At 46.9% G+C, this 13668-nt stretch overlaps 1 protein-coding gene across 19 annotated transcripts in view; it reads left to right on the top strand.

Annotated features, from left to right (window-relative positions):
• Positions 1-358: 358 nt before the first annotated feature.
• Positions 359-13668, top strand: part of ADGRL3 (adhesion G protein-coupled receptor L3) — a 486086-nt gene continuing 472776 nt past the window's right edge. For 16 of the 19 annotated variants that reach the window (XM_072336646.1, XM_072336645.1, XM_072336644.1 and 13 more), the window contains exon 1: positions 1340-1489. The gene's annotated coding sequence lies outside the window, so the exon portion shown is untranslated. The other 3 variants (XM_072336627.1, XM_072336629.1, XM_072336630.1) reach the window with 3 other exon arrangements.

The following is a 13668-nucleotide window of genomic DNA, read 5'->3' as shown; positions in this document are numbered from 1 at the left end:
CTTAGGAGCCTGTTGAAGAACCTGATCCTGAGTGGGCTGTGGGAAGGGGCTCTAAGCCCAGCATTCTGGCTGTGATTGGCTGCTGGGCTGGGGATCACGAGCAGAGCAGCCAATCTAGAGATGGGGAATCCAGCAAGGAAGCTCTGTTCCTGACCATTCATTGGGAAGGTGAGAAATCTAGCAGGTTCTGTGCTGGATTGCATGGTTACGATTGGCCGCTTTGCTGGCTACAATGGGCAGAGCATCCAATGGGGAGGTGGGGGAATCCAGCAGGGGATTCCTTGTTCGGTGGGCTGCCTGCCATTGGCCGCTGGGCTGGGGGCAGCGGGCCAATGGGGAGCGGCGGGGATTGGGGGGGGATCTTCTCGGCGGGGGTCGGAGAGCGGCGATCGTGCCGGGTGCAGGTGGGCGCCGGAAAAAGGGAAAAGGAAAAGGGAAGGGGCCGGGGTCGGCGCGGCGCGGCGCCGGCTGCTAGGTGGAGCCCGCGTCCACGCAACCCAGATCCGGGCCCTCGGCGCTCCCCCGCCCCTCGGCTCGCCGCCCGCCCGGCTCCGTGCGGCCGCCGCCGGGCAGGGCAGCAGCGCCGCGCCGCCTGCCGCTGCCGGGCCGCCCCCTCCCCGTGTGTGAGCCGTGCCGTGCCGTTCTGCCGGCGGCCGTGCCCCCCGCGCCCGCCCAGCCCACCCGAGCCGGGGCTGGCGGTGTCCGCAGCGGGAGGAGGAAGAGGAGGAGGAGGAAGGCTCCGGGGGGGGGCTCCGGGGAGCTGAGGGCCGGCCGCCCCCCTGCGCGCGGGAGCCTTTGTGTCCCCCAGCCCCGGCGGAGTGAGGGGCCGGGGGCAGGGAGCGGATGCGGAGAGCGGCTGGTGCTGCTGGAGGAGGAAGAGAAAAGGGGGATGGTGGAAGATTGCTCTCCTTTTTTTTCTTTTTTTCTTCCTTTTTTTTGGTGGTCTCTTCGGCAGCGGCTCCTCGTCCCCGGCGGCGGCAGCAGCAGCAGCAGCAGCAAGGCAGGCGATGACCGTGCCGCATCCGGATCGCCCGGGCGGAGGTGCGGGCTCCGCGGCCACCCCCCGGCCCTGAGGCTGCCCACCTGGAGGAGATAGAGCCGCGGGGCTGCGGCCGGGGGCTGGCGGCGGGGAGAGCGGGAGAGACCGCCTCCCCATCCCCACACACCCTCCGATATCCAGCGTGTGCTGCGGGAGGAGAAGGCAGCGGAGGAGAGAGACTTTTTCCTTCTTCCTTCCCCCCCCCCCCCCTTTTTTTTTTTTATTTTTTTTTATTTTATATATATATATATATATATATATTTTTTTTTTTTTTTTCCTTACATTTTTCTTTCCTTGGGCGACGATCCCTGCTCTTCGTGTGCCTCCTGGTACCGTGGCCAGCTCTGCTTTTTATGACTGGATTGTGGTAGCAGCAGCAGCAGCTCCCCCGCTGCAGGTTGTTGAGGAACCGATGGGGATTGGCATCTCGGCAGCCGGAGGTGACTAAAGGTAACGGAGCACCCTCCATCCGAGCGCCCTCCATCCGCCGGGCGCCTCACGGATCGGTGCCGGCCCCGCATCCAACCCGCACCGGGCTGAGGGCTGCCCGCTGCCATCAGATCCCATTGGTTCCTATGGAGGGTGGTGGTCCTCAGGGGTGGGCTGCGTCCTGCAGGTAACGGGAGTTGCGTGCTGGGGATGAAGGGGATGGATGGCTGCGAGATGGAAGAGCCCCGGTGGGTTTTGTGTCTGCTCTTCCTTCTCTATGGAAGGCTTTGCTTCTGTTACCCGTAGAAATCCCCGAGTTTCCCTCGCTGCTCCATGCCTATGCCCCTCGGAGGATGGATGTTCCTATCGCATTGCTGGAGGGGTGCCTGGAGAAGCCGCCGAGTTCCTGGATGGCAGCGGGAGGACGGGGCTGTGGGTGGGATGCTGCCGGACCGGGGTGCGTCGGGGGCTGCGTGTGCCCGGCCGTGGGGTGGGCAGGGATGTGCAGCCCCGTCCCTGCAGGCAGAGGGAAACGCGCAGCCCGGGTTGGTGCCTGGCTGGGGTGTTCGGTGTTTGCTGGCTGTCTGCAGGTCTGCATTCAGCAGGGACATTTTTTGAACGAGAGGGGCCAGTGTGCATGGGTGGAGGAAGAAAATGGTAAAAATTACATTCCCCTTATTCTCCCTTTTCTCTCTCTCTCTCTCTCTCTCTTTTCTTTTTAACTCATTTATTTGCTTGCTGGATTATTTGCTTTCCCTTTGCAACCGTCTTATGACTATTTAACTTGGAAATACACTCATGAGAGTGGTGATAGCTGCCTGCCACAAACCAGGGAGCACTCCTTTGCCTTCCCAGTGTAGGAAGCCCAGTTTCAACCAGTGCCTGTATAGCTGGTGGAGCTGTAGCTGCGATGCCCAAAAATGAGTTGGTGGTTGCACTGGCTGATCTTAGCGGTCTTTTCTGACCTTAATGGTTCTATGAAATGCTCCCTGGGCAATTCTACTTTAGGGTCTGCATCTCATCAGTGCCCAGAGCTGTCCACAGGAGCAATGAGCCCGCCATGCATTCCTTTGGTTTTTCACTCTGTGGATGTGCAGCTGTTTGTTGTTTTGTATTTGTTTTGTTTTTTTTTATCAGGAGAGATTGCAAGGTAGGAAGGGAGCCTCTTCCCCTATCCTGACGGGCATGCTGTTCTTCTCTGCTGTAGTTAAAACGACTCATATGTGGCCAAAAGAAATGTATTGTTGCATGCTTGTCTCCGTAGCATTCCCAGCTTTGGCCACTACAACCGAGTCTGTTGTATTTATGCTCCTGTTTGGATTACTCATGAGGAGATATTAACGTTTCCCCTCTCCCAGCCCTTGCTGCTTAGAAGGAGGCTGAGGTGCAAGCATAAATGGATGAGAATGCCCTCTGTGCTTTGCTATGGGGCAGCAAGAGAGCCTGCAAGTCACTGTCCCTTTTCGATACTGTGGCATTGGTTATTCCAGGGCGCTGGATGGAGAATCTCAAAGCCAACCAAAAAAAAAAAATCTTCTGTGGAGTTGAAATGAATGCATTTCTTTTTGTTATGGAATGCTGTCTCAGAGTGCAGCCAATGCTGCTTGCTTGGTATTGAGTAGCAGCGTGTGCCTCGTCAAGCTCATTTATCATAATTTCCAGGGGCTCGCAATATGAACAGGCTTCTACTGTGTATTCATTAGGAAAAATCCTTCTACCGAGTTTTATGGGGCAGGCCAGGTGCTGCAGGTTAAAGAGGCTGGTGTCGGTGAGCCCGCAGCCATCGCTTTGGGAGAGCAGAGCAGGAAGGGCGCAGAGCTGCCTGCCTGTGCTGCCGCTGGGTGACAAAGTTTAGAGCAGGGCTGAGAGCTTTTCCGAAGGTGAAACGGCTGCGCTCCGGTTTCAGGAGGGACACAATCCCCTTGTTGTGGTTGGGGCTCCTTAGCAGAGATTTTTCCATACTGAGCGTGGTTTACTACAAAGTAGCCGTTGTGTTGTTACCTGCAAGGAGGCTGGCATGGATCTCTGTTGTGCCTGAAGGAGCGGAGTTCATAAAGCTAGAGCTAGCACATGAGTTCTGTGTGATTCCATTATTTGTCCCCGTCGGTGGCTGCATTGCTCTCATCCTGTGCTGGCTGCAGGGCTGGAGGAGCTCATCCTGGCGTGGTTGCTCCCACAGCACAACATGAACCCAGTGCCCTTCGCTAGCCATGTGGGGAAGGCAGGCAAGCTCAGAGGAGGAGGTGCTCGCAGGGTGCTTGCTGTGTGTCTGTGCTGCCCAATGGAAGGTGTAAAATGGTGTGTGGACTGGATTACTGGAGAGCAGCACGCCCGACCTTTCGCCTCGGTCAGCACGTCAGCTGGGGAGTGCGGTGCCGCTGGGAGGGCTTTCACATTCAGAGCATGAGCGCATGCATCATCAATGCCAGTAAATGAGATGCACACGGGAGAGGGAAGGCTTTGTAAATGGAGCAGTCCTGGGAGCTGCTGATTTATTATTGCAAATTTTGATACTAATAGCGTTGGGACTGGCGTAGATTGGCTGGGAAACTGTTTCTTGTGTGGCATGGCTTAAAGGAAGGGCTAGAGGCTGATGAGAGGTGTGGAATTCGGTGAGCAAGAATGAATCAGGGAAAAGCTATGATATGAAGGCTGGGCACAAGGCGTAAAAATAAATAGGGGAAGAGAACTTATTTCATTGTCTTACTAGTTGGTTGTAGAAACAGCTCAGTGCTCTGATGGGAGTGATTTTGGCAGAACTTCGTATTCTTTGGAGCATTCCTGCTCATCACAAGGAAGCACTGGAAATGAAGCTCCCAAATTCTTACATTGGAGGTGGTGCTGATACTGCCCTGAGAGTGGGGAGTGCTTAGACAACGGGATGGCCCTGCAGAGCAAACTTGTGTTGTCTGTCCACTTCTGATGGGAGACTGCTTGTCAGGTGGAATGTACCTGGTGAGCATGGAAGCTCTGAAGAGATCTTACCGTGGTTCTTGAGGATTCCAGCTCTTCCCTGCCAGCTCCTCTTTCTTACAACAGATGCACTCCCACTGGGATGCAGTGTAATGCTTTCTTCATGCTTCCCACTAGAGAAATATCTACAGTGCTTTGTTCCTTGTGAATAGGTGCTTTTCTATGGAGGAATGAAGTAGGATGGAGACTGTGGTGTCTGCAGAAGACACCTATGGGATGGGAAAGGCTGGGACAAACTGATTGGTAAAAACAGTGGGCAAAGTGTGTAGGCTGCAAGTTTTTTTTCAGCAGCCTTTTCAAAGAGACTTCTGGTTTTGGCTGTGAGACAAATGTGTTTAGTTATAGACTCGTGAAATGGGTTGAAAAGAAACTTACCGCCCACCCAGTTCCAATCCCTACCCATGGGCTGGTTGCCCCCCACCATATGAGGCTGCCCAGGGCTCCATCCAACCTGGCCTTGAGCAGCTCCAGGGAGGGAGGGGGCATCCTCAGCTTCTCTGTTGTGTTCATCAGTCACCGATACACCATGCATCTGTGGCTATATCAGGGAAACCAGCCTCTTCAGGCAATAAGAATTTCATTTCAGTGGTATTGTGGACCATATTTTACTTACTAAGCTTGAGGTGCCAGGGAGGGTAAAGGAGGAGGCTGATGACCTCTGCGTATAAGCTCCGTGTGTGCTCCAGGAACACCATCACCGGGCACTGTGATGGAAGTGTGACCTGTGCAGAACAGTGCTGGAACCTGCAGGCAATGTATATTAGTGAAACCAACCCTCATTTATCTGTTCTGCAGGTCTTGGCTGGGCAGCAAGTAGTTTTGTGGTTGTTTTTTTGTTTGTTTTGTTATTTTTTAATGTGAGATTTGATTAGTGGAAATGGGGACTTTTTTTTTTCCTGTTGCAGTTGAGAGGAGCTGATTGTCAAGAAGCAAGGATGTGACATCCTTTCAAACACAAACCTCACTTCAGCACTGTAGACTGTAATGCTTTTGCTAGAGCTGGTATTTCAGACTGAACGAAGTTGCTTGATCTGCTGAAAAGTAGAAGACTGCCCACTTTGAATATCTGTCTATGAAAAGAGATAAAAGTGAAGATGTTTGATTTTCAGACCTGACATCTTTTGGTTTCAAAGGCCACGAAGTAGATACCTTTCAGAAGGAAGCAGAGAAATGTTTGGAAACAGTCATTAGAGCATTATTTAAACGGCTGATAGTTAAAAACTTCAACAGAGCAGCCATTAACATATGGCCTGAGACTAACAGGATATATTTTTTGATTCTGATAAGTGCATTAGTCAACATATGAGTAATTCCATGGGAAGCATCTCGGTAGTTTTAAGACTGCTGTAGCAGTCTATAGCACAGCTCTGGTTTGCTGCAAGGGATGCCTTACAGAGAATATCTTTGGATTTTTTTGCACTGCATTTTGAATAGATTGGTTCATAGCTCTGCTACTATTAATTGGAGAAGCTTACTGACTTGATTGCAGTTGGATCCTTACCTGGCATAAATCAATTCAAATCATTGATTGCACTTCTCAGTGAAGCTATGCATTTCTTAAAGTTCTGATGAAACATCATAAATACAAAAGATCAGCATGAATGTTTTCTTACAATAGTGCAAAGCTAAAATGAGGTGAAGATGAATACACATGCTTTTGCAGGAGTGGTCCTTAAAACGTGATCAATACATGGCCCGACTCTGACATCCTATGCAAAGGTGCCCGTGTTTGCTGGCGTTCTTCTCCTTTGAACCTAACACCTTCAACTAACATTTCGGAAATGCTCTAAGTGATTTAAACCAAGGATGAGTAGTCTGCTTGTAATGCTCATCAGATACAAGTCCCTTCTCTATTAACACTTTTAACCTTTCCCATTCCACAGAAACAAAGCATCTGGTTACAGGCATAAGAAACCTCAATGAATGGACATGGTTTCCAATGAGAGAGGTAGAAATATTCTGACTATTCCAGTCCTAGTGCATTCACTTCTCCTATGGGCACACGCAACCAAGCATTGTGATCTTGTGGGGAACAGACAGAGGTCTGCTCGTTTTCTTGTTCAAACTTGATGAAGTGGAAAATAGGTATTTAAGAATTGCACCTATACTCCAAACATAAGCACAGACATACGTATGTAGGTATGTGCATTCACCAAAACAAAACAGATTTTTTTGGGGGTGTGCTGAGCCACTAAGTTTCTTAGGGGTGGGGTTTCTTAACCACTAAGTTTCTTAGGGGTGGGGCTGGTCATTGCTGTTTGCTGTAGCAGCCCGTTTCCTATTTGACGTTACTGATCCCTGGTATGCCTTAATGAGAAGTTTTTCCACGAAGAGAGCAAAAGAGTCATTGCTGCATGGAAGTGCAGTCTGCAGCTTTCTTGAATATGTTAACGTAGGGGGCAGGGATGTGTCAGTGATGGGCATGGCAGCCAACTGAGAGCTCATCTAGCTTAGATGGAGAATTTAGTTTAAGCTGCAAAGCCTGGCCAAGATGCTGAGCAGCCTGTGAAGCTCAGGTTTAGCTTAATACAGCAGAAGAAAAAAGTTATGGAAATATAATGAATGTGCAATTGCCTGACTTTCTGCTGTTTTGTATTTTCTTTCTTCTTATTTCCACAAAATGATGGGTGAATGCTAAGACTTGTGTTCCAATCGGCAGCCTGGAAAGAGCAGGAAGAAGAAGTGAGATAATGGGGAGTTCAATTAGGAGATGGAGCATTAGTAAGCTTGAACTTTGCACGATGGTGTGAGACCACAAATCTCCAGTTGTGCAGATGTTTCAGTTCCTAGCAGTGCCAGCACAAGCTGGCTTCAGCCCACACAGCCTCTTTGCTTGTGCAAAGCACGGTGACCCCCCGTCGTGTTCCATGGGCTGGTGCTGCTGTTTGCGAGCCCTGCAGAGGCAGTGTGCCTTGCTGTTCCGCATCGTGTCTCACACCCCGTGCTGGCCTGAGCCTGTGAGAATAGAGAGGGACCTCAGCCCAGTTTTTGATGTTCTGCATGGGTGGGTACCCTGAATACTAAAGTGCACTTCAGTGACAGCTGACCCTGTAAGGAGATTTTCAATGGCTTGCTTTTTTTCTTCCTTTTTTTCTCTTCTTTCCCTCAAAGCCATTCCAAAGACTGCTGAGGGAAAGGAGGAGGAAAAAAAAAATCACCCATGGAAGCCATCTCTTTGAATAGGTTTCACTGTTGGATAGAGCTGAGGAGGTTTGAGGAGATCATGTTAACTCCTTTCCTTTCACACCTCTTTAGCAACTGTGTGTGTGTGTGTGTGTGTGTGTGTGTGTTACTGACTGACACATCCCTTTGAAATTCCTGTCATTTGCTTCAAAGGAGACAGGTTTTTTGTTTATTGATTTATTTTTTTTAGGTAAGGTGTATACTTAAGCTGTGGTTTTTTTTATGGTGTTGTTTTTCTTTTTTCTTCCCATCTTCTGGGCACTGTTGCAATATTACCCCCACAGTAAACAAAAGCCTTTTGGATTCTGTCCTGAAGGTCTTTCTGTCAAGGTTGTCTGGAGGTGCATAGAACTTGTCTACAATCAAATAGTCAATGGTTTATTATCTGAAACATTTATATTTTTTCAACCTGAAGCATGCAACAAATTGCTCAAGTGGATGCTATGCCTTTGCTTGACTTTGTGCATGATCTGAACTTCTCTTCCTTCAGATTTAGGATGTTGTAATCATGGCCTTTAATCATTTGGAAATCCGGTGCATATATAACCCATTTCCAAGGGAAATTATGATGTGACTACTACACTTTAATCTCTCACAGCACAGACTTGAAGAGAATGTCAGTTTGGATTATCTTTAATGGATGCAGGTGTGTGGAGTGGTTGTATGGAAACTGCTGGGTCTCAGCTCGTACCAGTGATTGAGCACCTGGTGAAGGGGCAGGCCCAGCCCCAAGAGCACAGGTGTGAGCAATCCACCAGCCAGAAGTGATGGACCCAGGGTCCACTCCTTCCTAACCTCATTTAAGTGCTGGCAGCCAAAGAGGAAGGGCCTCTACTTGGAGATGGTCTCTTTTTGAAGTTTCTAGCAAGTTCTTTTCATTGGAAAGAGTAAGTTGTTTCTTCTTTATTACTGGATTGTGACTGCCACCTTTCTTGTGTGCTCTGAAACTGATTAAAGGCATCCATGTCAACTGTTGCCTATCCTTATCTATGTCTTTTTTCCTCTCCTCTTCTGTCTTACATCTCCTTTTCTTGTATTTTAAAAGAAGGACTGTACTATTACAAGTTTAGTTTAGTTAGCTCCAATAGTTGTGTGTCTCTTTATGTAAAAATTTATCCTGAAAGGTGTTTAAAATATAGCAATTGCATTGTATAGAGTGATAACTTCTGACAAGTGATCCACAGCTATGACTGTAATGCGCTATATAGATCTCTCTGAGTAGGTCACCAGTTGGCAATGAGTCTTTCTAAAGTATGTGTAATGCATTTAGGTTGTGAGATGGGGAGTGCTTCTCCATTGCTGATTTGGGAAGGATGTCTGTAGTGCATCAAGAGAATTGTACCTGTGCAAATATACTTGATTTCACAAAAAACATGGTTGACTATCACTGATTATATGGGAGATTGGTAATCACAGCCTGAACCTCTGATTAATCAGCTGAGGCAAGTATGGGGTCAGCTGCGGGAGCACAGGTGAGAGTGATGTAGCTGTGCTCCCGGGAGGGGTGGAGCTCGACTCCATCCCTTCTGAGACCTCATTTAAGGGCTGACTCCCACTGAAGCAGTATCTCTTGGAGATCGCTCACCAGGGAGGACTGCCCCAGCTTCTTCAGCCAAGGCACCACCATTGGTGAGTTTTCCTTTACTTATATTTACTTATATCTTCTGTACATTTGTTACCATCTGTACATTAAAAACCAATACACTGATCCTTTAGGATCAGCTGTTTGTCCACAGAATGTTTGTTCCTGTGAGCAGCTCCATGCATGCAGTGAGGATGAGATGTTGGCTTACTGGTGGGCGCTAGTGGAAGGATGCTGTGTATGGACCTCAGTAATTGTTTATTCCAGCTTAAACTGAGAAGCTATGATTTTTCCATTCCGTGGGAAAAAATCTGGGTCTCTGCTGTGAACATTGTGGTGTCTATGAAAAGGTGATTATGGGGATGTTTGCAGCAGGGAGAAAAGCTCTGGTGGGGGAATATGCCTAGAAGCTGCCTTTCTGTTTGCTTCCTTCAGCTTTGGGAGTAGCAGATGGGGGCTTGTCTGCCCTGATGTCTTCACGCTTGATCACTTGCTTGTCCTGTGTGAGCAGAGGGCAGACCAGCATAACCTATGGGCCCATGCAGGGGTGAGGATATAGGCTTTTGTCTGACCCCTTTCAAGCAGCAGGCTTGATCACAGCTAGGGTCTGGGGTTCTTCTCAAGTTCATGTAATGTGGGGCCAAGCAGTAATCATTGTGATAAAACTGGCAGCTCGATATGTAAATGAAATGATAGAAGTCAGTGACAAAGTACTAGGAAAATTAGTGATGAATATCATGGAAATGTGACCAGTAGTAATACAGTCGTATTTTGTAGTTGTAGTGGCATAATGCTGCTTCTTGAACTGTCTCTGCTTCTTCCTACTGCATTAAAATAAATGACAAAGCATACGTTGATGGTGGCAGGTCCACTCCTCATTCACAACTCCAATGTGCCTGTGTTGCTTTGCAATAGGAGCTGTAGTCAAACACTGAGCAGATAATCTTTTTTTTCCTTCCGTAAATCAGTTTTTCTTTTGTACCATAGACGTTTGTGTGGGTGGTTCCTCACTGACCACAAAAGATGTGGGTTTTGTTGTCTTTCACATACATCCTCTATTGAATTAACAGAGTTGTGCAGTTTTGCCTGTCACACTTGGATGGGATACTGCAATGATTTAATTTAAAATGAAAGAGAGATGTCTTCATTTTAGGGAAAACTGTGGTTAAGTGGTGAGAATAAGCAGGTCTAGCCTTTACCAGAAGCCCTAATTAGAAGAAATCCCATGTACGGTTGACCTTGACTATTGAGACAACCCTCAAAGAAGAAAGAGTACTAAAAATTAGTATGCTGCCAGAGTTGCACTTTTATTATTTGACGTTATTAAGCAAACTTGGTGTGTATTTCTTTTTTTTTTTGAAGCGTTTGATTAAATGTGTGATCTTATCTTGGTGAAATGGCCCGCTGGGCTGCAGACAGTGGTGTTCAGAAATGAAATTTGTTTAGAGCCTCTGAACAGCCATTTATTCAATGAGACCTTTCTTGAATAATAGATGACAGCAAGATAGCTGTGCAACGTGTGCTTGGGCTTTTTTAAAAATGTGTGGGGAGTTGCAGTGTTGCAATGAGAGGAGAAGACAACACAAGTGCACAGAAGTGAGAATAGAGTGTATGTGTAGAGAAATTATCTTGGTCTCTCAGTAGAGATTTGAAATCTTACTTTTGATGTTGTCCATAGCAGAAATAGGCCTCGGTTTTGCCAAGATTTTTCATGGTTTGGGCACGATGTGCTGATGTGTTCTTTGGCATATCAAGCAACATTCGTGCATCTCTAATTCTCTATCAGTAATGTTATCCTTTGGTTAGAGTTGTGAAGATGCTTCTTGTGCAAGTGAAAAACAAAAACAAGAAAAACCTTACTGAAGCTAATAAAACCCCGAACCATGAACCAAAGAGTTTGACTGTTACCTCCTGGAATCAGCATTATCTGTTTCCCATCCAAACAGTTAGCTTTAATATCATTTACTATGCAGCTCACAGGGATAAGGTTTTGTTGGGCATGTGGACTGCACAGGACTCCAAGCTATTAACAAGTGATTGTGTTCCTTGCTTTTCCCAAGGTGAAGCTGAGAGGGAACACGGATACCTGGAAATGTACTTTTGTGTTCAGTTGTGGAACTGTAAGAATATACCGTGGTGATCTCCGAGGGCAAGAGATGTGCGTTTTCTGAGCAGCTCTGCCTCCCTCTGCAGAGGGGCCTTTTTTATATACAAGTTTGCTTTCGAATGAGAGGAGTCCTGGAGTGCCTGTGCTGTAGAAGTACATTTTGATCAATTCCCATCTGTCCTGGTGCTCCCCTGCCTTGTGCAGCAGCTGTCTTTACATCAGGTTATATGGTGATTAAGCAGTTTCTCCTTCTAGAGGTAAAAACCAAAGCTTTCAGTTACAAGAGCTGGTTAAAAGATGTGATCTCGATGCCTTGACGATGGGCTGAGATGTGAGCTTAGGAGTCCTCCAGCATTTGATGGTCCAGCTGCTCATCTACCCTCCTCTCTGTGTGATGTGGTTATTCTTTGGAAAGGCTGCTTAGCTGTCAGGCCAGCTCAGTGGTGTTAATGTTATGTATTAACTTAAATGTTTTAAGATTCAGTCTTTATGCAGGGGAAACTTAACTGCTAAAGGGCAGCATGCTAGAGAAAGTAACAGTCCTGCTCAAAGTCAGGAAAATCAAGATGGAAACTTCTCTAGGCTGAAGTTTGTTTGCCATCTCTCTTCTGTAGAAGTAATTTGGTTTAAGTAACTTCATATGCAGTGGAAAACGGGGGAAGTTTCAGAGCTGAACCCATGGTAATGTGTTTCTGAACTGGGAATGGTAAACCTAATATATATAAATATATATATTTGTCTCTATGCAAAGACTGCAGAGCAGTATCTTTAATGGGACTATGAGATGAGAAGAAAAATCATCATGTGTGTCTAGGGTGTCTGTCTATAAACAGCCACCTAAGGATAAGCCAGTGTTTTTTAAATTAAAATATAAAGTTACTTACTGCACAAGCTGGGGGTGCTGGATGCCTGCTGTGAACACACTGCTGATGCTCTGTTCCTCTGAAAAACAGGTCCTGGGTAAAGATGCCCAGGAGCAGTGCTTATTCTGTAACATTTCAGGTTGGATATTAGGAAAAATGTCTTCTCTTTAAGAGTAGTGATGCAGTGGCACAGGCTGCCCAGGGGGGTGGGTGGCATCACTGTCCCTGTGGGTGATCAGGAAACATGGAGATATAGCACTGATGAAATTGGTTAGTGAGCATGGTGGGGATGGGTTGATGGTTGGACTAGATGGTCTTAGTGGTCTTTTCTGTCTTTTATGATTCTGTGTTTTTTATGATCCCATGGAAAATTGAGGACTTCGTCTTGGGAGGCACTTTAGAGATCTGGTTCTTGCTGCCGACCCCACATCTGCCAGTGTTGTTTTTACTCTTGGTGGCAAAAATTAGCACTTTGTGAATCCTATGAGGAAAGGTGTATTTTTCTTTAAAATGTGACTGTAGGACTGGTGAGGTCCCAACCTGTGCCAGGTGTTATAGAAACATGTAAAAAGGGGCCACTGCCCACACTGGAGGCAGTCCAAAGCTGCTGCTGCATATCCTAATTGTTCTACCTTGTAACACTGCTTACTTTCTTTTCCTGTTGATTCTTTTTTTATTTCCTTATTACAACTAGGGTTATCTCAAGTGGAAATTAAATTATTCATCTCTTGTCATTTAGCAGCTACATCTTCTACTGGGTTTGGGTTTGTATCTGTGCTTGACAGGAAAGGATGTCTAACCTCTCTTTAGCTTACTGTTCTTCTGACATGTGTATTGTGTTATGGCTTAAACCGTGCGAGTCTCATGTGACTAATTCTTGGCATGTTGGGGAGCAAGGGACTAATCACAACCACTCACTTCAACTTGTGTGTGTTTGCAGTAATAAGGTTCAAAGGTTTCAGGGTAATTATATTAAATTTCTAGCCACCTTGCTAATTTTCTGCTGATTGAGGGGAGAAATGTCTATCCCTTTATGCCCTAAGGAGTGTCTTCCCTTTCAGCAAGGCAGGTGGTGGTGTCCAGCTATCCCAGCCTGCTGTTTTCCTGGTTGTACACCTACTCAATTTTCTGAGAGATTCTACTCCTTGATTTTCAGAATAATTGTGTCAGATATCCAGGGTATATAACAAAGATATAATGCGCATCCACTTGTACTACTGTAACATAGATTAGTTATTTTAAATTAAGGAAGAGTATGCCTTTCATCATAGGGCAAGATAAAGTAATACAGTAGGAATGCTGCTTTGTTTAATGCTGGTCTGTGGCTTTGGTGCTGAGACTCCTGCTGACAAGATGCTCGATCATCTGGGAAGACCTGATGGGAGCCACAGATTAATCACATTGTGATATCTTGATGTTTCCTTGTGATGTTTGCATTGAAGCATTCAGCTATGGGTGCTGATGTTGCATCACAGCAAGACAAATAAAAAGT

The sequence above is a fragment of the Excalfactoria chinensis genome, chromosome 4 (genome assembly GCF_039878825.1).
Source record: "Excalfactoria chinensis isolate bCotChi1 chromosome 4, bCotChi1.hap2, whole genome shotgun sequence".
Classification (NCBI taxonomy): domain Eukaryota; kingdom Metazoa; phylum Chordata; class Aves; order Galliformes; family Phasianidae; genus Excalfactoria; species Excalfactoria chinensis.
The sequence above is the reverse complement of the archived record's forward strand: the minus strand, read 5'-3'. Positions and strand labels throughout refer to the sequence as shown.